This window comes from Lissotriton vulgaris, chromosome 1_1, assembly GCF_964263255.1.
Source record: "Lissotriton vulgaris chromosome 1_1, aLisVul1.2, whole genome shotgun sequence".
NCBI lineage: Eukaryota > Metazoa > Chordata > Amphibia > Caudata > Salamandridae > Lissotriton > Lissotriton vulgaris.
The window spans coordinates 847570182-847595054 of record NC_141685.1 but is presented as its reverse complement, the minus strand read 5'-3'; positions in this window follow the sequence as shown (position 1 = coordinate 847595054).

Genomic DNA, 24873 nt, shown 5'->3' with positions numbered 1-24873 from the left:
AAGTGAACCAACTGCCCAACGGCAGTATCCCATTAAGCAAGAAGCTAAAAAACAAGTCAGGGAGATCTTAGATCAACTTGAATACCAGGGGGTGATTGTAACATGCACCTCTCAAATGAACAATCCTTTGTTTCCTGTCTCCAAGCCAGACAATTCATATTGTCTAGTTTTGGACTACAGACATCTTAATGCATGTTGTAAAACTTTTGCAGTACAAAACTCGCATAGTGCAGCCCTAATGAATAACATAGTTAGGAAAAAATATAAAACGACATTAGACATATCTAATGATTTCTTTTGTCAAAACATTGCACCAGAAAGCAGATATTTGACCGCTTTCTCAGCATTTGGGTCGCAGAAAAAATTCTGTCGACTCTCACAGGGGTTCAAGAACAGCCCAGGACTATTCTCAGCTAGAGTAACAGAGTTACTACAAATATATGATGATGAGGCATTATCTTACGTAGATGATATTTATCTCACAGACGACGACTTGGATACTCACTTGAAAAGAGTGAACACCATTATACTTGGGTTCGCAGCAGAGGGTTGCAAATTCAACTTTAAAAAGTCTCGAATTGCCCATCTGACAGTACTATTCTTAGGGTACCAATTATCAAGTGAAGGGAAAAGCCTAGCGGACAACTTCTTAGAGAAGTGCGCTGTACTCCAAGCTCCAAAAACGCGGAAGAATTTACAATCCATACTAGGTTTTCTGAATTTCGGAAGAACTTACATTCTAAATTACGCAGAGAGGGTTAAACCTCTCTACAAATTAATTAAACCTGATTTTAAACAAATCAATTGGACTCAAAAACACACAGAAATTTTGAGATCACTGCAAACAGACATGTTAGCTAAAACAAAATTAGATACACATGACAATACACGCAATCATGTAATCCGAGTCATCCCAGGAAGATGCGGATTCACGTACCTAACCTCTAATGAGGGAGAAAAGGTACCAATTTCAATTAAATCTCACTTGTACACACAAGTAGAAAAAACATTCAGTCTCACAGAAAGAACTGTGAAAGCAGTGCAAATTGCATTAGCAAATGAACGAGAACTAGCACACGGCAAAAGGATTAATATCCTCACAGCGGAATCCGCCTTCGAGGCGCTATTCAGCCCAGTAAACCTGCCTACAGTGTCACTGGATCCGAAATGGATACAGTGTGTAGATTCTCTAGGTGCGGAAGATGTGAAATACTATTTCGCCCCGCAATTTGAAGAACTGAATGATTTAGAATATGAAGAAGAATATCCTCTGCCAATCGAACTTCTGCCTCTCCCACAATACGCCTGTATAATCTATACAGAAAGATTTGTACAGCATTTCAACGTAGAGAGTAAATCCTACGATGCAGCATGTGCGATTATTAAAGGTCGTTGGCTGTGCGGTAAATTCAGACCGAAAGTAACAAAAACTGAATCTGTAAGAAACTGTTCGGTTCAGAGAACTGAAATCAGATGTTTAAAGATGGCGCTCGAAAATGCAGAACGTGAATTCCCGACACTAATCGTGTGTGATTCTCATTTTTGCGTCAACTCTTACAAAAATAAATTGCAGAGGTGGATTGAAAACGACTACAAAGATGACACAGGTGCCACAATAAAGCATAAATTGCTCTGGAAACAGGTAGCTCTTTTACACAAAGAACTACAAAAGACTCACGTGATTCACGCACAGAGTCTTCAATGTGATGGTGTTCACGTTGCAGGGAATTCATTGGCCAATACAGCCACAGCGGAAGCAACTAAACCGGCTTCCGTAGCCACAAAAAAGCGTACAGAAAAATACATAGACGGGGAAACCATGCTGGCAGTAAAAACGACCATAAAAGGCGACTGTGCAGCACTACCCGTGAACTATCCACTCAATTATGCATACATAATAGATGCAAACTCCGTTCCTTTTGCTCGAATCCCTGGAGTGGGGGACAGAGTAATTCCAAACAGGAGCAGGAGGGGCTTCCTCTTACTGGAAGCACACATGGGGTTGGGTCTGAGACATCAAACAATTAAGGATTCTCTGAAAGAATTGCAATCAGAGTACTGGTGGCCAGGAATGAGCATAGATATTCAATGTTTTGCTCAAAATTGTGAAGACTGCAACAGAGATCGCAGTAATGAACAGGACAGTGTAGTTTCAGGATCCCTGCTAGACAGCATAAGGCGGTCTATCTGCGCAATCAAAGAAGAGAAGCGCGTCCCATTGTACACAGTTAAGGCTAAACACACTTAAATAATGTGGCCTCCAGCGCTCGGCTGACGCTAGAACGGTTATAAAAGATTTGCGAGTCCATATCGGCATATACGCAATTACCACGTTCCATTCTGACCAGGGTCCTGCTTTTAGCTCTCGAGCTTATAAGGAGGCCATGGCCAGCATGGGAATTGGGTTGCGGTATTCTTGTCCGTCGCACCCCGAAGGGAATAGTGTGGTAGAAAGAAAAAACCGGGACATAAAGCGATCTATAACATCGAAGGTATTAGGTTCAGGCGCTGGGTGGGTCAAACATTTAATAAGTGTCCAGACTAGTCTTAATAACTTGCCAAGAAATTCTCTAAAAGGTTTCAGCCCATACGAACTATTGTTCAGGACCTCGATAGTCAGATGTCAGTGGTACAAGAAAAAGCAACAGACTTTGACATCAAAGATCGTTTGGCTGTTTTACAGGAACTGAATGAAACAAGAAAATCCTTAAGCAACATAAAGTTGGAGCAACAGCCATCTACCACTGACGAGGCACCACAAGCAACAGCCCCAGCAAGGCCTGTCTGGATTCCAAAGATTGGGGATCTAGTCAGAGAAAAGATCGCGGTGAAGAAGGAATTTGGGCCTTCTTACAGAAAAGCAGTACCTGTCTTGGCAGTCACCGGAACAAGATCAGTTGTACTACCGCCCCTTGCTGGTAAAAAGGAAAACAGAGTTGTGACCACAACCATGTGGCCTATAATCAACAGTAGGCCCAGTGGACTCCCAAGAAACAACAGAATACCCAAACTTGCAACAATCAAAGAGGTTCAAACTGAAAGACTAATCACATTCAATCAGCCTGCAGTGCACAGAGAAGGACTATGCAATAATGCCATGGAACTCGTGCCTCTTGAGACACAGATTGAAACAGTTCGTCAAGAAACACCAGTCTACAATAATGTGGCATCAGAAAGTGCTACCGAGAGACAGATTGAAAGAACAATCCCAACAATTGACAGAACTGCCTCTGGTTATTTCATCAACTGCGACAACTTCTCTGAAGATCAAAACGACCCCGAAGTGATGCCAGAAACAAAAATGACTTTTAAAGAAAAAGCAACGGAACTCTTTCATCAACTAAAAGAAATCTACCTTATTTCCCCTTGGTTAGAGTTCTGGTTCGGTCTAGGTGTATTTTTCCTCCTGCTTTGGCTCATCATGGTACTTTGTATGGGAAAATTCATTGAGGGAAAATATAGTACAATGGACACAGCAAGTCAGAACATCAACCTAGTCCTGCAACCACACAGATCATCCCACGTGAAGAAAAGAGAACTGTCAACAGTAAATGTCACAGCAATTTCAATACCTGGTGGGGTAGTATGGGAGAAAACTGACTATGAGATCTATGGTCCGGTCAAAATCCTGAAGTATCCTCATCAACTGAAGGTTTCCTTAAGTGACTTTGTAAAACCTAGTACATTCTCTGATGATTGGGACTTTAACAGTATTAATGACATGATGTCTGATTTAGTAATGTCAGCTAGATTCACAGATCATGATTATTTACAAGGTTCATCTAGTTATGAGCAATTATTCTGCTACACGCATTATGGCGATCATTACTTGCATAAATCTGCACAGCCTAGAAATGTTTTTATGTATAATCAATGGGAACATTGTGCTACACCACCTAAAAGCAGTTCTAAAGCATTTTTTGAGAAATTCAAATACTTCTCAGGGTTTAAAACCAGTGATGCAGAAACGTTTTATTACAAACTGTTAGGTAAAACAGGAATGAAAACAATGCTGACAAATTCTAATTTGATATATTCAGAAGCATTTTATGACAAAATGATGACATTTGGTTTTGATTATTGGAAAAATAACATTGAAACGAAAACAATTTGGGGTACAAAAGATTGGCAGGTACAAGGCATTGAAGCACTATTCAGAACCTGCATGATACCAGATCAAATGATGTTTTTAAATGACACAATACACCAAACATCCTGTCTTGGCCTAGCTAAGATCAAAGACCTAAAGAAACCGTCTATTCCAAAGCCAATACCTGAAAATACAACTACAGATATTGAGTTAGACGTGTCACAAATTTTACATTTCAACAGAACACATCCTGATTGGAAAAAGTGGTTAATCTGGCCTACTGACACAAACAACTGTCAAGATAGATTCCTGAACAAAACACAGGGGTTAAAAATGTCCAGACAAGACCCTAGATACTCCCAGAGACAACATCCAGGGATAGTAACAACATACAGTGTAGGGAAACTCTGCCTTGAATGGCTAACATCATCCACACTGGCTGAAATTAAGCAACACTTGTCTTTACTAAAAGATGGTGCTGATTTGCGCGATTTCATTCTTGGACCACGCAAACAGCGTCAAAAGCGTTTCATAGCGACCAGTATCTATGCTGCGTACAACGAGGCTTGGAAAGTCAAACAAATTGAAACAGCTGAAAAAATACGAGAAATTGATCGTATTAATTTGGAGAAATCACTTTCTGTAGTAGACAATGGGTTAATGACTCTGTCTTCCAGAATATATTCGTTGGACAATATTGTATCCTCTGCCTTTGATGTGATAGATAGAGACTTGCTAATGTTACAACATGGCCAATCTCAATTACGTTCTATTATACAATTAGGCTGGACGCTGCAAAATCTTCGTTCAGGCTATGTGCCTTGGCGTTTAATCAACACAACGTCATTATTTTCCATTTTTAACCTTACTGATAAACAGATCAGTTTGGCACAGAAAGGAGCAGACTATACAATCCTGAGCATCGAAAAACTTGAGAGATTACCATTGACAATGTCAGAGAGTCCTGTCATTGAATGGATAATACACGGAATTATCACCATTCCGATAACAACTTTCCGATTTAAAAAATGCCTTGAATACATACCTACTGGCCAGTATGAACGATTGGTTAAAGGATATGTAAAATCAGAATGGAAATTACCATACACACATTCTTGCTACAGTGACAGCGACAAAAATGTATTTCTTAGTGGTGAAAATTGTAAACATTCACTAAGTGGTATACTTTTGTGCCAGGGTATTAATTTACACGGAGCTTGTGATGGAAATTCTAACAACCTTTCATGCCACCAGCTTGTCACACCTGCAACTCAGATAGAGCCCTTCTTTATGCAACTTGCAAACGGGAGTTACATTCTTAGAACGGATCACAGATGTGGTGGCCTAGTGCCAGGGAAAAGTTATCTAGTAAGTGTAACATCCATGGTCAAATGCTGTATGCAGGCATTGTTTCCGAGCGGGCCTGTAGACACAGAGACTCCCATCTGGCCTCGTCTGAATCTCTATTCTATACGAATTGATACTTTAAGCAAAATGAAGTCTGTGCTTTTGCAGACAACAGTGCCCATAACGTCATCAAAAGAGACGTATGATCTTCTAGTTGCAAGGACAGCTACTGAAGTTCATGAACTTTTATCAACAAATTGCCCCGTGCATTTCGTAGAAATGCTTAGCCAACTCCTTAACATGTCTAGTGCCACAGGCATCCCAGGCATATTTAAGACGATTTTTACGGGACTGCTAACACCTTTTCAAGCAATTTTGGGAATCGTTCCTAATTTTGTCCACTCTGTTTTTGGCGGCATACCCTTATTTTTGGGACTTGTAGCAGGCATTTTATTTTTGACCGTCCTGCTTCGTTATGGCAAGCCAAAGCTCAGACATAGCTCCCATGGGAATGGAAGAGACAATCCTAGCAATGCGCTACCGGGACAGGATAAGTAACGTCCTTGGATTGGTCAGGCTGAGAGATCTAAACATGACCTGGTTCCTTTCATTCAGACCTATATGGCAGAACTGTATCTTACCGGTACTTCGATGTATGTAGGCTGTGTGGTTTTAGGTTTAAACCTATAATAACTGATAAAACCCCACTGAAAGAGAAATAGCCCTCACCAGTGAAAACATGTAAACACTGAAAATACACCTGCACAACCACAAACTAAATGCCATTCAAAGAAAGGAAAAAGAGACTGAAAGAGTCATTTTTGTTCTTCCTGAAGGGGCCAATACAATGTAACTTTGTTATACAAGCTAGCAGTAAGAAAGACTGGGCTAACATTATTCTGCTTGAATTTTGATGTTTAGGGGTGCCACTAAAATATTGTTTCTTCTTCCTATTGCTTTTTCAGTTTTTGCGGTCTTTGGTTTAAAGATGCAGGGTTTAGAAGCATGTTTTAGGTCTCATTTAATTATTTTATCAACTATTGAGCATCAGGAAATATCAAAATCATATTTGATATTTTGGCTGCTTTTGATTCCTTCACTGATAGGTAAAATGGCTGGTTTCATAAGAATCTTTCCTAATATGTGTCATCACATTTACCCACAGAGAATGGGTAAAAACCCTTAATACATCAGCTCACAGTTTCTAGTGGGTCAGTAGTGATAGTAGGTGAATTGCCAACACCTCAGGCTTTAAATATTCAATGCAAGGTATAGTGACAAGTATATGTATAAAGAGAGCTATCATCAAGAATGTGGGATAGTGTTGAAAACATGACATCAGACTTTTGGAAAACATGGAACGCAGTGCCACTTGGAATGCTCTGCAAAAAAGGTTCTTTCCAACAAAGATTGAAGTGATATTGTTTGTATTTGCAGTGATTCAACTACGTATATGAAAAAGTTGTGTGATGACCTTTCAAAATTGATACCCAAGCTGAACTGATTCCCTGTAGGAGATCCTTGCCACTTGTTAGATGGTATGCTGAAAGCATCTTTACATTCTTCAGAGTTAATGAGGGATGCTGTTTACTTTTTAGTCAATTCTCTGGTACACTGTTTTCTTATGCACAGGAAAAAAAACGCAAATATTTATAATTTCTTGCTTTGTGTGACATCAACGAAAGAGTCATCCCAACTGTGTCCTTTAGCTGATTGTTCTGAGTACAAGGGGCTATGAATGCTATATTATCCATGTGGCAACCGTTTACAGAATTTTTGCTGAGTGATGATGCCAAAGGCAAGAAATGTGAGGATCTTTGGTCGCATATTGATAGTGATGTAAAAAAAAGTACACTCTACTGCATTATTAGATTTTTACAGGAAAACATAACTGCTGTAGTGGACATTATAAAAAAACTAGGGGCATATAGCAAGAACCTTGTTAAAATTATCGCCGTTTTAGCGGCAGGAAACTGCTGCTAGAACAGCGATAATGGGCTTGCTAATATGCGTTATAGAATTCCAATAGAAGCCCAGGTTAGATGTGCAGGACATCCAACCTGGGCTTCCATTGGAATTCTAAAATGCATATTAACAAGCCCATTATCGCGGTTTTAGCTGCAGTTTCCTGCCGCTAAAACAGCAATAATTTTAACGAGGTTCTTGCTAATATGCCCCCTAGAGTCTGAAAAAACCCTTGTCTGCCAAGTGTTCAGCATAATTAGTGTAGTTGTGAAACATCTCTTTGAGAGTAGGCTGGGCAACACCTTTAGTGACTTTGGCACTGCAACATGTTCCATGTTAGAGTGCTTGCCACTTGGTAAGCAAAGCAATGTTGAAGAGCAATTCAGGAACGTTTATTTTACAATGTATGAGAAATGGCTTGCAATGATGCATAGAAATGTCCCGTCACCACCAATTGCATTTGAAGTCAATGAAATCTCACTGTGGCACTCTTTACAAGTTCTAGATCCCTTCAGTAAAGGAGAATTTCCTCCATAGTTTCAAAAGTGCTGCTTCATTTTTGACCCCTTCAATAACTCTGAGGGCATAAGTGCCCAGCTCAATGCAAATGTTGCAGAACCTGCATGAGAATCGCATTGTTCAAGTGCTCCAGTATTAGCATGGAAAGCTATGTCAGTGGCCAGAGTTAACAAATTGTGCACTGACTGTTTTGCCGTTGCCCGTCTCAAGTGGCAATGTTGAGAGGGCCTTTTCACATAAGTTTACATGGGAACAAAAGAGCGAGCACACATGACCAAAGACTCACTGAAGAAGTATTGTATGGTGTACTATAATAAGTTTAATTTGCAAAAATCTATTTGGACCTCATATACACTATACGTACACTGTCTATATACCATGTTCTATCAGTGCAGAAAACAAGCAATAATAAAAGCAAAACGTTCCATAAACACCGGAAAAACACTTGTTCTGTTGTTTTTAGTGGCGTGCAAAAGTGTAATCACTGATGATAACTGTTTTTTAAGGTATTGAAATCACTGAAAAAACCCCACCAGAATTTACTGAAAATAGAAACTGAAAACAGGAAAGCCTAGATGTATGCTATGCGGAGATGAGTGCGTGTTGGACATCTGTCTTTCACTTCCATCAGCAGTACCAATGGACGTCGATACTTTGCTCGGTCCGATAACGGCTCACGCATTGTGTTGTCCCCAGCGGCTACCAATTCTGATGACGGCATTAGTTGAGACTCCTGTACTACGACTAGGTGGTAACAGTGGAGCGAGTGACAAAAGCAACATCACCCAGGTACGACCTTCTGTGAGCATTGCTGATCCCGACTATGATGACAGCAATCATTCTCACACCTGCCAAGTTACAGCACTATCGAATTTGGTTAAACTGTCACCTGATTTTGTAGACCAATTCTTTGAGAGCCTGTCTGATATGATGTTCTCACCCGAACAGAAACAATAACTTTGGAGAAGCTTTCCGACACACAGCGTTCCCATGAACTCTGAATTCGGCCTTCAGTTTTGAACAACAAAAACTGCTAAAAGCGTTGGAACTCTATTTCCCCGTTCAAGCAATAATTCTTTTGAATTGAACACTTTTTAATATTGACCCTTTTTTGGCATGAACAATTCTTTGCTTAAAGTAAAAACTATTCTTAGAGAACAGAAGCTTCAAACTTCTATTTCTAAACACATCTAGAGACATAATACCTTTACACCAGCCTCTAGCACATTTATTGCAATGCATTTATATGTGATGATTTATCTCGCCCTTCTTCTGTTTCAGAGATATTTCATGTGTAATTCTTTTTGCATAATCGTTCATTGATTTCATATGCAATAATTTTTGAATGATTTCTATGCTTCAAAAACGTACAGTACCTAAATTTCACGTATTACAGTATACGCCTATTTCAAATGCATATATGTGGGTAATACATGCATCTTATTGCTCTAGTTTAGTAATTTGATGGACATGAACCCGTGGAGTGGGTGTTGCGTGCTTATCTAGGATCCTGATCGATACTGTGACCTTATACCCCTATTCGGCTATAAATCCATTTATTCCCTACATTGGCATAACCGTTCAAGTGCGATATTCAGAAAGTCATCTCTGGCCTCACACGAACAGAGCCACATTCCAGAATAGTTCTCTGCCACTTCCTTTGCAACCAATTAGTGCAATGACAGAGCAGAAGTCACTATCTGAGATTCCTAGATTAACACTCCGAGTTCTTCAACAAGATAAAAACTCAGCAAACCTGGAAATCCCCGCTTGCTGTGTTTTGATTAGTAATGGAACTCTAATGAGCAACTGATAGCTATCACTTCCTAGTGACATCTTTAATTGACGTCTTATGTCCAGCAAACTTACGTCAAACCAGGCACCTGTCAGGTATAAATATTACCAACGATGCCTTAAGCAATGGTCCTGTTGCTGCAGCCTGTTGCCCTTCGCCTGAAGCTGCTGATACCATTATCGCTGCTAAAGCACGAACGTTGGTGTGGTGAAACTAGGAGCGGAACAGCCGTCCCTCTGCGAAGAGCCCAGCAGATGCCAGCTGCCCGCGGACGCTGTCCCCCCTCCTCCTCCTCGACGCGCTGAAGAGAGACGCTGCCTTTCTCCTGCTGAGAAATCCAGCTCCAGCGTTTCTGGTCTGCCCTCGCGGGTGACTGGGATACTGAGTTCCCCCTGAAGGAGATACCAGACCTCCATCATTCGTTCAGAGGTATGGTGTTGACTAAACCCTTAGTGAGAATTCTTGAAGCAAACCTTGGCAAAACCAACTTAAACTGAAGCTACTTACTTACTCCCCTCCCAAGTATTAGGCTTAGGTCAGGTACACTGGGGTAGGCGTAGTTAGAAGCACCAGTTGAGTATTTTAGCCTAATGTATATATGAGTGTATATATGTTTTATTACTTTTAAACCATTGTATGGCTAAGAAACCATATCAATGCTTTTACAGTATTATCTTGCAATACTTATCTTACTGTACGTACTTTTTATCATAACAAGTCTTGCAATTGTGGCAATACATTTCTCTTGTACGAGAAGAAAGACTGTTCAATAAATGTTAACCCTTTATTGACAAACGCCCGTCTCTCTATTCTCTACATATCATGAAAGTAAACTGCACTAACCTGACTGAGTAAAATAACTGTCTATTGTTTCACACGACCCTAGAGATTGACTCTTGATCTGAGGAGCAAAGTTGTCATGTTGCACGGTTGTTGGAAAACTGAATCCCTTCTTGTCTGTGCCAGGGAAGCTGATCACTTCCTATTCAGTCAAGAAAGTTTCCAGTGACCTCTGAGCTAGTTGGTAACAAACCCAATTAAGTTTAGCATAGTCAGTAGAGGCCTGGAAGATCTGCACTTCTACGTCGATACTACTGTTTATGTTATTCCAATGCGCAGGGCCTAGTGGGAAACTAGGAACTACACTACAACCTAACCTAAGTCTAGTACAAGGGAAGAAGTAAGTCAGGTGTAGCTTTAAGGATAGTATTTCTTCTGCCAAGAATCTCTCTAAGAATTCTCTAAGGATCTAATCAGCTCCGTACCTTGGTTTTAGAATGAAGGAGGTCTTGTATCTCTCTCTCAGGACTCGATTTCCCAGCAACCCGCAAGGGTAGCCTGGAAACACTGGAGCTGGATTTCTCGGCAGGAGAAAAGACAGCGTCTCTCAGTGCATCAGCTGGAGGGTCGGCTTCCTTCGGCACTTGCTGCAGCAGGGCGCATCAAGCAAGTAGATAGTCGATCTGCTCCAAACCACTGTGCGTTTGTCTGGGCAAATGTAGGCATATTTATACCTTGAAGGTGCCAAGTTTGACGTATGATTGGCCATAATAACGTCATCAAAGACTCAGTTCTTTGAAATTCATGATTTCCTAGTTAAATTAGTATTCAGGCAAGGGGAAGTCCCTAGCTGCTGAAGGCGGGTTTTTCGAAGAAATCGTTGTGGATTCTTGAAACTTAGTGGAAGTAGCCATGCCATATTTGGGCTGCATAGGCTCAGTCTAACTATGGATATGATTTCTATGCCTATATAAGGATCGGGTAAATTATACCTATATATATGGGCATGAATCGGGAAAATTACACTAGGGTCCTAGATTCGTACATAACAGAGGTTCAGTACAAATGGTCTGTTCAGACAATGCACCCAGACGGTCCAGTGGCATCGTGCTCCACCAGAACCATTGTGAAGATGCAGTCATCGGACTTGGAAGTGTATTGACCATTGTTCACATCTGAAAATGGTGAGCTGTTTACAATGTGCCCAACATTATGATTCATCTTCATGACACTGCATAAATGACACAAGGCAGTGTATCACATGCCTCTCACCCTAATTATGCCTACTACCTTGATGTCTCCTTAATAAGAGTCAGATGTGTGACCTGACAGGAGAGGACCTGAGTTACAGGACAAATGAGCACAATCACTGTTATCTGTGTGACATGGCTCATACAGTAAATACACCAGCTTAAACTTTGACAAGAAAGACATTTGACCTGTGACATTAGAGCCAACGGTTCCCAATTTGATGAGTAGGGATTGCAGAATGGATACCATTTCTCAATTCAATTATGTGAATTCAATTCCTATTGTGAGCTATAAACTCCCTTGCAGGAGATGAGACAGGTATGTCAGAACACAAGACCGTTGGGTGCAAAAGACGATACATCACCCGCTACATAGTGAAGTAGTTGACGTTGTGGTTTTGTCATTTGATGCTGATACACTCAATGTTTCAGATAACATCATGTGTTCGGGAGCAATGGTTAACTGGCCGACTGACACTTGCCATGTATGTAAAAGTATCAAAAGATAATAGAACTGGTCAAAATGGTGTAGTTGTTTGATCTGCGAAGATTTGTGATGTTACCTATGTGTCAAGTACATACGGATGACTTATGTGATTCTTTTTCATTCTTGTTCACAGCATCAGCATCGGCCAGCCGAGGTGGCAGTACCATGGATGAAGTGGGAGAAGTTCACCAGTCTGGGTCCACTGTTGAGTCCGAGGTGGAGGGATCCAGTAGAGCGGAGGGTGAGGGGAGCCACACTGAGGGCAGGGCTTAGGCAACATCTGCAAATTCAGAAGACAACTCTAGCTCCAGTGATGACTCCCTTGTGGTGGTGGAGGAGACAGGGACAGAATCCTCTACATCTGAGTCCACCACCATCACCACTACCATCTCTACCCTCCTAGCTGCTCCCAGTGACTGTGGCCGCTCCCGTGGTAGGGGACCCGTCTCCTTTGTGCCAGGCACCTCACCCCCTGCCTGGTCTACCCTGCTGCCCTGAATGTGGAGGACATTGACATCCCGAGGCAGATTTCTGTGGGGCAGACAGCAGTGCTGAATGTCCTCTTGGTGCATACCAATCATTTGATACAAATGGTATAATTCCTGGAGAGCATTCACTCGGACATGCCTGTCCTACACAGATCTAATCAGGCTCTGGCCTTTACACTGACGGCAGCAGTGTCCCAGACATCAGAACGATACCTGTGAATCCGCGGTGGTCACACGTACGGAGCAGATTGAAGGCCGTGTCCGGAGGCAGCGGCGAGGCCTGCTCTCCGTATGGAGCGACCTGCATCGTCTGAAAGGGCCCGCCGGAGTGGGCGTGACATGCAGAGATGGCTGACCTGCGGAGGGCCCCCGGGGTGGTCGGCCCTTTTTCTGTAGGTCCTGTGGAGCCACCACGCTGCTGAAATTTGCAGGAAAAAGACCTTCTCCCAGATGAGGTCAGGCCTGGACGGCATGTGGACAGGAGATCGCAGTGAGTGAGTGGGGGCCTGCTGCCTAGTGATGCCCGAGCCGTGCCTGATTGCGAGGCTGGGTCGCACCCTCCTAATTATTGTCCCTGGATGCTCCAGAGGGGAGATTACTTGGCACGGCGCCTGTCAAGCGGCGTTTGAATGTTGCGAAACTGTTCTCCACAATTTAATACCCACAGGAGTGCGCCGGTCATGTTTGCCTGATTTGCCGCGATCCGCAGCTAGCCTCCATGGTACTGGGAGGATGATAGATGCATAAGGTGTGGGGCAACTGAGGCAAACTTCACACATCTTGCCCTGGAATCCAGAAATTTTGGGATGCAGAACACACACTGCGCTACAGGATATGGCAGGAGCAGCCACGGCTGGCAGTGGGAGTACCTGCAGGGCGGTGACGTGGGGAGGGGGAGGGGCAGGGTGGGGGTAGTAATGTATGGATTACGAAGTTTTACAGGTAATACATTAAAATAAATAAAATGAATTTCTTTCCATGCACTGCATCGCATTTGGGGATGCAGTGCACTCAACACAATTCGTTTTTTTATTTAAATGTTTACTTACCTGTAAAACTCTGTAATCCATACATTACTACCCCCCACCCTGCCCCTCCCCCTCCCCACGTCACTGCCCTGCAGGTACTCCCACTGCCGGCTGCGGCTGGGCAGGAGTGAGACTGACTATGACCCCTTTGGCGACCCTTCTGGGCTATATTAAAGAGTTCCCAAAAAGTACACGCAAGTTACTAAGCATTGGGCATACTGATAGCAAAACGGAGGATGAAGGGCCCTACACCTACAATAAAGGAATGGTGCACTGTTTTATCCTATTGCAATACACAATCAGACGATTTTAATGCTCTTATACCCACATGTAGTAGTCCTAAAAATATCTGGGGTCCATCTTATGCATACTTTACTCACCAGGCCATGATAGAAGAAAGGGGGGAAGAACATGACAGGACGTTGATTGGTTGATCCATTAAGGGTATGAATGTATGGAGATGCACTGCTATCAGATTGGGCCGCATAAAATACTGACGTTGCACCAAATTGCTGTGGGGTTGTTGAAATGCTCTCTCTGGTTGTTGTTAAATGTGATGTGTAAGATCCTATGTATAAGGGCAATGCCCTCTTAGACTACAATTTTAGAAGTTTATGTTAACCATGCTGTTGACGTCAATATGCTTGCCTTTTCAGGTGACTGTGGGAATACTGTTTGTATGTAAAAGGAAAAATAAGTTTAAAAAAAAAAAGTGAGAAGTCAAGGATGTGTGTTGTTGTGCCACCTGGTGTCAGACTTCTCCAGAAACGCATCCCTACGCTTCACAGTAGACTACCCATGCATGGTTATTATTGGCATTCTGACTTTCAATGTTCGAGGTATGGGCACACCAAGGAAGATGGACTCACTGTGATGATATCTCTGGTTGTACTGAGGAAAACACATTGCACTGTAAGCAAACACACATGTGACACTGGAACATTACACCCAGTTCCATAAGTATTTGCATTGACAACATTTTGAAACCTCTAATCTGGTTTGGCAATGGTAGCCCTTGTGTGCGTCCATGGTGGCTCCCATTTTGTCCATTAAGCACTGCCCTGGAGCTTGAGAGCAATATGTCTTTGTTGAAGGTCTCATTGACATTTTCAGAGATTTTGAGACAGTGTTTCAGTGCCAAATGTGTACAAAGCAGACTTCATTCTGCACATATCCCTCATCTTCACAAGATGTACCCATATTCCCTGGCTTGAGGATGCCTATGTCAATTATGTTGAAGAGACAGAGATTGAGCCACCCACCGGCATCATGACATGGCTTGAGGATGGCTATGTCAATTGTCTTGGAGAGACAGAGATTGAGCCACCCCAGCATCATCACTAGTGCTGGCAGCTTATCTTACACAACAGGCTGTGCACTAGACCCTCAAAAACTGTTGGTGGTTACTACGTCCTGAGACTCATACGTACTCCTACTACTCTGCAGGGAAACAATCTGCACTTCCAAAAAGGGTTTATTATTTATTCACACACACTGCAGCCGGAGGAACTAGATGCAGGATTGCTATGAATTAAATTTTCCAAAGATGACTGTGTACACATACAGATTGGGAGTAGTGTGTGGTGCACCTAGTGCACACATGGTGACTGTATCCTACATTGTTGTTGCACCATGCTTCTTTCAAAACCAAGATGGACATTGTCTACAAATAATTAAATGATCAATGTTACACAACCTCTTCTAGTTTGCTGTAGTGGGAGGCACTGGAATCAATACAGAGAGGCTGGGTCTGTGGACAAGTGTGTTGTCTGGGCCAATATCCTCTGGGCTTTACTGTACACAGGCACATCAGAATGTAATACTTTTGTGAGTACATTCGAGTTCTGTTGCCCTGCGATGTTTCATTGTGTGTTGTGGTGGACTCATGCTTTACCTTTGTGATACATACATATGTGTGCTTATAGCAATTCCTGTTCCTCTGTCAAATGTGTGTTTCAACTAGTATTTGGCGGGATAAGTGTACCTACCTGATGATGACATTCCCTCATTGGACATGCACAACATGCTAGGGACCCAGGGTCATATTGGGATCAGAATGACGCTCGGGCACTCTGAAAGTAATTGGCACCCATTCTGTGGATATCTCTTTCATTGTAGCCTCTGTGCTTTTACCTGTCAAGGGAGGTTTCACAAAGGCACATTGCTGCTGATCAAGGGGGTAGGGTGTAGGGTAGACTAGCCTACATACAACACAACCTCCCTACACCTGCCAAGTCCTGAGTGATGTGCGGTTGGGGGAGAGGACACTGCTTCTGTCAAGGCATGTGAGGCAGGGTGCCAAGGTGAGTTTGCTCCAAAGGCTGTCCCCTCAGCCTTAATTTGCAGCACAGCTGGTAAGCAGACAACATACTGGTACCACATTGCATTGCAGTGGCCTAGTAGGGACTGGGGAAGTGAGTCATTTTCTTGGTGTGGTTTATAAAGGCCCCAAAGCTGTGGCCCACAGGTGACCCTGGTGCACCAGCCCATCGACCAATGCCCAATTGCTGTATAGCCAATCCAAGCTTATACACAACACTTTATGATTAAATTCAACACCCATAGGGCTTAATGGGCTTCAGCCCCCCACCCGACATTTGTGTGAGCCCAGGCTGAGACAGCTTCCACACACACACAGACAGTTCTTGAGCTGCTGTGGGTGCCTGGTCTGTCATGCTTGTGTATCAGCACCTGAATATTTCACAGCTTTATAAGGAACTATTTACTAGATGACGAGACTTTGTTTGTTTTTCAACCGTCCCTAGAGCATCAGCATCTCCACTCGCCCCATTCCTCAAAGTTGCCAGTTACTTTTGCTGCCACAGTGTGGGAATGCATTTCCTGCGAAGTGGCCTTTGGATTTGTTTTTTGGGAACATTCCTGCAGCATATACTCCAACTGTAGGTATTGAGTCACTTTGCATGAGCAACAGTTACATTGTTCAAGTACACATTGCTCGGCGTATAAGCCCCCAACACTTGAATTGCCTCTACATTCTGGGGTATTTCCCCCAACACCATATTTGGCCCTACATTGCTGGGGGTATTATCCCTCCAACTCCAGAATCACCTCTACTTTGCTGGGGTATTAGTCCCCCAATCCCAGATTTGCCTCTACATTTCTGGGGGAATTATCCCCAACCCCAGAATTGCATCTATATTGCTGGGGGTATTAGCCCCCCAACTCCAGATTTGGCTCTACATTGCTGGGGGTATTATTCCCCCTCCCCAGAATTGCGTCTACATCTCTTGGGGTATTAGCCCACACCCCTAATTTAACTGTTGTTGCGCCCCTTCTTTCGCTTGTATTGTCTTTTGCGGGGTAGTTACGTTATTGTTTAGTGGGAGATGCCTAACTTACTGTCTGTGATGACTGCGTTGGTTGGGTTTGTAGTATTCATCGTAGAGGTAAAGTAGAGGGATGACATGCGCCATAGGATGCATAGCTGCACAGTCTTTGGTTGCAGTAATCGTGTTGTGGTGTGAATTGGAGCTGAAATACTCTTGTTCCGGACGCTCCGACGTGTTGGTTGTGGTGACTGATTCGCCGCATAGCAAGTACACATCGTACTTGGGTGTTTGGATTCGGAGTGGGAAATGCCACCAGACGACTCTATTCTGCGTTTCCGGGGAGTTCTTATTGGGAAAATCCAGTCGGATTCGAGTGACCGAGACGTTAGGTAAGTAAAGCGTTTTGGACATTGTACTGCGTCGTTTGTGAAAAACGGATCCCAGTACGAGTCGCTTGGAAGGTCCAACTTCCGATTGCTCTGGGATGGCCTTCCTGACAAGATCGAAATTGGGCCCAAAGTGTGGGCTAAACATCATGGCTGGCTTTATATTTTTTAAGGGTTTGGATTAACCAATCAAATGCTGCATTGTCATCGGCATGGACTGTGGTATACAGCAAAATTACCGCAGCATGCCGCAGCCCATGTGATCACTTACATTTGTGACTAGTGAGTACAATACTACTGAATGGATTATCATGAAATAGCACAAATTATCCTTTCCACACCATAATCTATATTCTTGCCAAATTGCATTAAAATCCTTTCACCCATTTTGCCACTTTGTCTGATACAAAAGTCTATGGAAAATGCATTGGTGGAAAAATGTCTTTTAGGATCCCCATTCTTTCTTTGCACCCCCTTAACGAATCACCACAAAACTTTGAATCATCCACCAATGTAGAAAAAGGAATAGGTCTGCAAATTTTTATAGAGATTCGTTATATGGGTGCAAAGTTATTACGCATCGAAGATCAGGAATTCCTATCTCTCAGAATCCTAACTAGAACTATATACTATACCATAACTATATGTATAGATATATAGATGTTGAAATGAGTTGTGGCCATACAGGAGGGTGAAAAGGGGAAGTGGTTCAATGGGCCAGTATTTTAGTGTGGAGGTGGAGTCACAGGATGAATCTTGGATACTATGCCAATTTGGCTAAGCTGAGCTGTTTAGTGTGTTAAGGGTCTTTTGTCTATACTTCGAATTTCAGGTTTATGAATTTTTTTTGCTTATGTAGAGACCAGGAATCTCAACAATGGGGTTGAAGGGCAGATCCACAGGTAGAGGAGTGGAATGGTGGGAGTAAAGGTGTAATAGGGCTAAACGGAGTCATGGGGTTACTGGAGGTTACTATTAAAATTGTCAGAAGGGGTGGTGTTAAGAAGGGTAGTTTTATTGTTCTGTACCTAATTTTAGGTAGTTCTGTGTGTTAAAAATTTTCATTTTGATAGAGGGGGTCTTGGCAGTTGTGATACAACAATTGTTTTATTGAGATGTTGGTCAGGGTATCATCCGAAGAGGTAGGTTTTCAATGGTGGAAGGAGTCAACAGGTTTGGGAATGGTGGGACTAGAATGAATGTTTTAGTGGAAGTGGTTGCAGAAAAAGTGGGTAAAGAAATGCACTATTGGTGATTGTTTGGTGAATGTATGGTGAACATATGGTGAATGTATGGGAGAGGTTTGGAGTAACAAAGGGCCAAAACGAATTCCAAAGCAGGCAAAAGCCCAGGATTAAGTCTACACCTTCAAAGAAGATCATGTGGGACAATTGTGAGAGGTAGAAAACAACACTGTATACAATGAAAGATGCAAACACCGTCATGCTGAGAAACTCTCTAATTCAGAAACTGCAATCTTCTTTCTTTTCAGAAGTGATTTGAGAACCATAGGAAGGCGTTTCCTTGGCAGAATCAGTGCCCATCACATAGACAAGGTAGGCAGATTAAAGTTAATCTTTTCTTAACCCTGTTTCCTGGATAAAGGCATTTGTTTCTGGTTTATGAGTTTTAAGGCCAATAGTATCCAAATATATTGAACCGATTTGACTGTCCAAAGAAAGGACAACTTCCTTTGTATATTAGGGAGCGTTTCCTTGCTTCAGGAAGGCTGTCTTAGGCTGGAAAAAAATTATATTAAATCAAGCCCTTTATTCCTAGACCAAATAATTACTGCTACATTTATTGGAAAGGAATATTTTACCGCTAGTAGGTCGTGAAGTGTATTGTATTAATCGTGGATTACTATAATAGGTATAAAACATCACACATAACATAAACAAATTCCTAAAATGGTCAAACTCTACAATTATAACATACAGGCATCCGATTTCAATGCATAAAAACCTCAGAGCACACATTTACATTTATACTCCAACTTCAAAGAAGTTTGCATGCAACTTCATCCATATATAGCTGGCGTAATCTTAGCAATTCTAAAAATATGTGAGTAAACTTTTTAAGTTTCACCCAATAGCAGCACTAGCCTTGTTATTCATACCGTTGACCAAAACATTTCAGCCATCCGTCGATCTTCCTTGGCCTACTGTATTTTCTTGCCTAATCCAATAAAATGCTTATTTGCCAAAATGTGCAAGAATGCAGAAAGGTCACAGTTTTGTGCAACAGATCAATTATCCATAGTAGAAAATTGAATATCTAATTAGATAATAAACTTGTATTTCTTTTCCTTTAAGTATAGAAGAATAGATAATAAAATCATACAGCTAGGGCTTTGGATGCCTGATCTAATAATGTTATCAACGTTATTATTGCACTGTCTTCCCTGACTCTAAAACAATATCTAACAGCTTCCACAGTTGATCTTAGTTTTTCTTTGTTAAACAAGGAGCGTATGTACTTTTTCCCAAGCGACAACAAGTTAGGACAGATACATATGGCATGCTCAAGGGATTCAGCTGCAAAGCCACAGAGACAATAGGATATTGTTCCTTTAAAAACTGGGTTCCATTTTCCTTCAAACTCCCTAATCAGAATGTATAACAATTTAAACCTTAAACGTTTCTTTTAAGCGTAGCCAGCCAAGTTTAATTATAAATATTCTTGGCTCTGAACAGAGTAGGTATCGGATACTAAGTCTCTTATTTTCCAACTTGTGTCAAGTCTGAGTCCCACTGTTTATCAGTAAATATTTCATGGAGGAGGATTTTCCGGACCGATCAACTCATTTTATCCTGTGTCAGTGAATCAGGTAGATCATAAGAATTAATCCCACCAACAAGATGTGCAATTCTATATCCTTATATATAGATTTACCCAGTTCTTGGTATATTAGATGTTTAGGTAAAGTTGTGTCTGCTTTTGCACATTAGCAGATGTAATTTACAGTGCTTCTATAGCGGAGTGATGTTAAAGATTGTAAGCCTAATTCCAGTCTTATTACTCTATGCGTAGATGTAATAAATTACATACACATCGCATAACGATTTTATTAAGACTGAAAATGACCCTGCAGTTCATTGCGGGACATGCATACAGCAAATATGGAACCAATTTCATGTTCAATGCTTTAAGTGATGGCCTAATCGCTTTTCCTCCAAACAGGTTTCTAAATCTTAGTACCGATCTAGTAATCGTTGTTGACTTAGATTTCCTGGTGGCCGGGTGGTTTGACATGTTCGAACCACCTGGCCACCAGGTAATCTAAGGATAACTTACTGTTGAAAGTCACTCCAAGGTAGTGATATTGTTTTACTGTCTCAATTGAAGATTCTCTTAGAACCCACCCCATGACTTTAGTTTGCTGCCCAAAGGACACAATTTTAGTTTTGGACAGATTGGGGATTAGACCGTTTTCCGAGTTGTAGCTATGTTACTGGTTTTGTTGATACTGTCGTCCTTTCAGCGTCTGTGACAGGGTCACCAGATCATCGCTGTAGGACAAATGTGTTATTTTTATACCTCCTAATTTTGGAGGAATACCCTGATCTGACTTTAATGACTTGGTTAGGTCAGCGATGTACAAGGTGAATAATAGAGGGGACATCCTTGTCCAAGGCTGTTCTCAGTACAAAATTTAGAAGACAGGGTATTGTCGGCTGATAGTTTTATTGGTAGCCATTTTTCCGTATGTAATTCAGTAATAAGGTGCAGCAGGTTAAGATCTATTTCCCCTCGTCGTAAGCTTATCCGACAGCCTTTGCATGTTCACTTTGTCAAAAGCCGTAGAATAATCCTCGAAACAGGTGTATAATGTTGTTTTCGGTACACATGCTTTTTTCCCAAGTAGAACCAATGTAGTAATATTATCAGCTATTGAACACAATGAGCGGAATCCTGTTTGTGCTGATGGGATTTAGGATTTGTTTTCTACTCAAATACTTAATTTATTTTGAGGGTGCTTAGCAAACAGTTTCCCTTCAAAGAATGGGAGTGCTATTAATCTATAGCTGGTTGGATCTTGTTTTGGACCTTGTTAAATACTGGATGAGCAATCACCTCTTTCCAAGAACATGGAACTTTCCAAGACTCAGTTACATGGAAGAAAAGCTGTGCTCCAAAAAGTAACATCTAACTTGGCCAGGTCTATAGGTATACCATTTAGTCCAGCTGCTTTGGACGAGTGAGAACTTTTTATTAACTTTGACATTTCCTACTTTGTGATATTAGGATATGTTCCAAGTTCTTTTGATGGTTCAAAGGAGCAAGCGATTACTGATTGGTACTAACCCCAGGCGGGTAATTCCGCTCCGTCAACAGAGTTTGCAAATGTTTGCCTCCTCCATGCTCTGTCCCAAACTCTGAGTTTTCGCAAAAAATCCCCTCCGTGGCGGAGTGGAGTTAGCCAGCCCCTCCACCCTCCCAAATTAATAAAACAAAATTGAAAAGAAGGCACTTACCTGCATGACTGACTCCTTCTCTGCCTCGCTGCTCTGCGCTATGTGCATGGGCAAGACACACAACATAGTGTTTTTTCATAGGAGAAGGACAGCAAGGACAGCGAGGAGCAGGAAAGAGAGCGGCCAGGCAGAGGAGGAGACAGACATTCAGGTAAGTGTCTTCTTTTTTATTTTCTTATTAATCTGGGAGGGTGAGGGAGCCTCGCATATTACCACAGAGTTTTTTTCAAACTCTGTGGAAATACGAGTAGAGGCTCTACGCCTGCTACTCCCACCCTTACATGGACTTTATGTGAGTTTCCCATTTATCCCTTGGGGTATGCAGATCATGTGGCTGCTTATACAAGCTTGTGCCATATCCCACTAAAGACCAAAGTGCTTGTTTGTTTCGTGATGAAATGGCATGGAATGGTTTTGCATAGGTGTTATCTTCACTGTCCCGTTGTATCCGTATGTTTCTAATATTAAATGCCTTCTTTAGTTTTTGAAGTCTCACGTCACAATCCTTCGCCACAGGATGTTCTAGGGTATGCTGCACCAACTTACGATATACTCTCTTTGACCCAATTAATTGCTGAGCATTAAATGAGATAAAGGTGTTTGGTCGTGAGTTTTGAAACTCTGTTATCACAACTGATAGAATACATTCTAATATGATTTGCAAGATGGCCATCCAATCTTTACCTGTTTTTAGTTGGGCAAGATCTTTTTTAATAGATGATGCTAAGGCTCCATCCAGATTTAATGCTTTATTTTTTAGCATGTTGTTCCAGTTGGGCCTCTTGAAATTGACTGCAATTGTTTAGTCACTGTTAGCCATTGCCCGGGCCTTCCACCGATCATATTTAATGTTTACTACTAACCTTTGAGGCTCATGATCACCCTCAGGCCTTTGACTGATAGTATATCTTTTGCATAGATGGAAATATGAGCAAAGAACAAATATTTATTCTATGACGGTGGCGGCCACAGGTCCCCAATAATTTGGTGCTGCTGGCTGGTCTTCTGTAAACCTTCGGGTCGATTCCGATCCGGTAAAAACCTCTCTGAATAGCCGTTCGGAGTGTTTTTCCCGTACGATTCGTACCCTGCAACGTCCCCCATAAGTACGACGAAGTACGATTCGTACCAGCAGCTGGACTCCGTACGAATCGTACAGACACCGTATGACTCTAATCTCTGTACGATTCTCACTCAGAACCCGCTGTACGTGACTTATGTATGGTTCGCGGCTGGTTTATACGACCCAGCAAGTACGATACGTGTCAGGTACGCACCGTACGACCCTTTTTCTACGGGAGCAGAAAACAGCCGTAAAAGCAGAGTTCGCACCGAAACAGGTATGGAACGCCCCCACCTGGGTACAGCGGGTACCCCCCATGATCGCAGGGGTACGGTGCGTACCCCTGCGATCATGGGGGGTACGCACCGTACACCCAGCGTACATGGGGTACGCACCGTACCCCATGTATGCTGGGTGTACAGTGCGTACCCCATGTACGCTGGGTGTACGGCGCGTACCCCCCATGATCGCAGGGGTAAGCGCCATACCCCTGCGATCATGGGGTGTACGCGCCGTATGGTGTGTATGTGATTGTGCGCTTTTCCGTACGAATCGCCCTTACCTGACTTGGACCGTACGAATCGCGTCCTGATTCCCCGGTCCGGATCGTACTCGTCGGGTCATACGGCGTGTGTACGAGTCGTACAGAGACGGCTCCGGATGCGAATCATACGGACGGGTATTTTACCGGATCGGAATCCGCTCCTTAGTGTCTATCTCTAGAGTCTGCCAAAAAGTTTGAAATAAGTCTGGTTTGGGCATTGGAACCCTTTTGTTTTTCCTGTAGTAGAATTTTTGGATAAGGAATATTCTGACTCAGATCTGGCTCCTCCATGGTTGAGAGCTGGTACACTGATGATACTAATATTTGGTTCAAGTTTCCCCGTAATAATTACAAATAGTTGGCCGTATGTTTCTATTATTTTCTCCAGCTCGTCTAGCATATTACGGTAGCTATGTTTGTTTTTTACAAGATGAGGGGGAAAGTAGATATCTATAATCAGCAGTTTAGCAGCTGATTGATTTGTGAGTAAGATAATACGAGGATATTTTTATTTTTACGCTTGTCATATAGAGTTTATTACTGATTGATATTGCTAGCCCTCTACGCGATCTTCCAAAGGCATTTCTATTTGCTTTAATTTCGTGCGTAGTGTGGTTTTAGATTGTTAAAGTTCAAGGTTGCCAAGTCTCTTGAAAACAGACTTCACAATGTTCTTGGATGAATTTAGATAATTTGACGCCTGCTTTTTACAATTGCCGCTCATAACCTGCAATATTTCAAGATAAAATGGAAAATTCATTGTACCACGATTACCCTATTTTCTGCTCATACGGTGTAATGTTTAGCAGGCTGTGATGGATAAATTGATCATTAATTCATTGGTCATTCAACTAATCACACATTAAGATCTGTTTCCGCTGCTGTCATTTGTAATTTTTCAAACCTTGTTGTTACCTCAGGGCCTTTATAAAGTGGTCTGATTGTTGATATTATTTTTGGTTCTCTATTAATGTGTGGTTCTCTATATGCCTACAAGAGGTTCTGAGCATATGTGGATATTTTGGTTTTCCTGGTTGCATCGCAGAGATTCTCCAGTCTGCATGATTCTCTCTTAAGGCCAACATTTTTTGTGCCATGTCTTGTGAAGCCCACATTGTCTGGAGGACTCAATATCTGCGTTTGTTTTATGGCTTAGAAAAGATCGAACAGTTAGCAGGAACTTAGTAGCTTCAATAAATTTTGATGATTTAATATGTCGTGAGAACCTTCAGATTTGTATAAAGTCAATTGTATGTTTCTCTTGACTATTAAACGGTTCATTGTGAAATGCTGTTTTGATATACTGACTTGAACTTCCCTTTACTGCTGCTTGTGCCTCCTCTCTGTTTGTTGTAAATACACG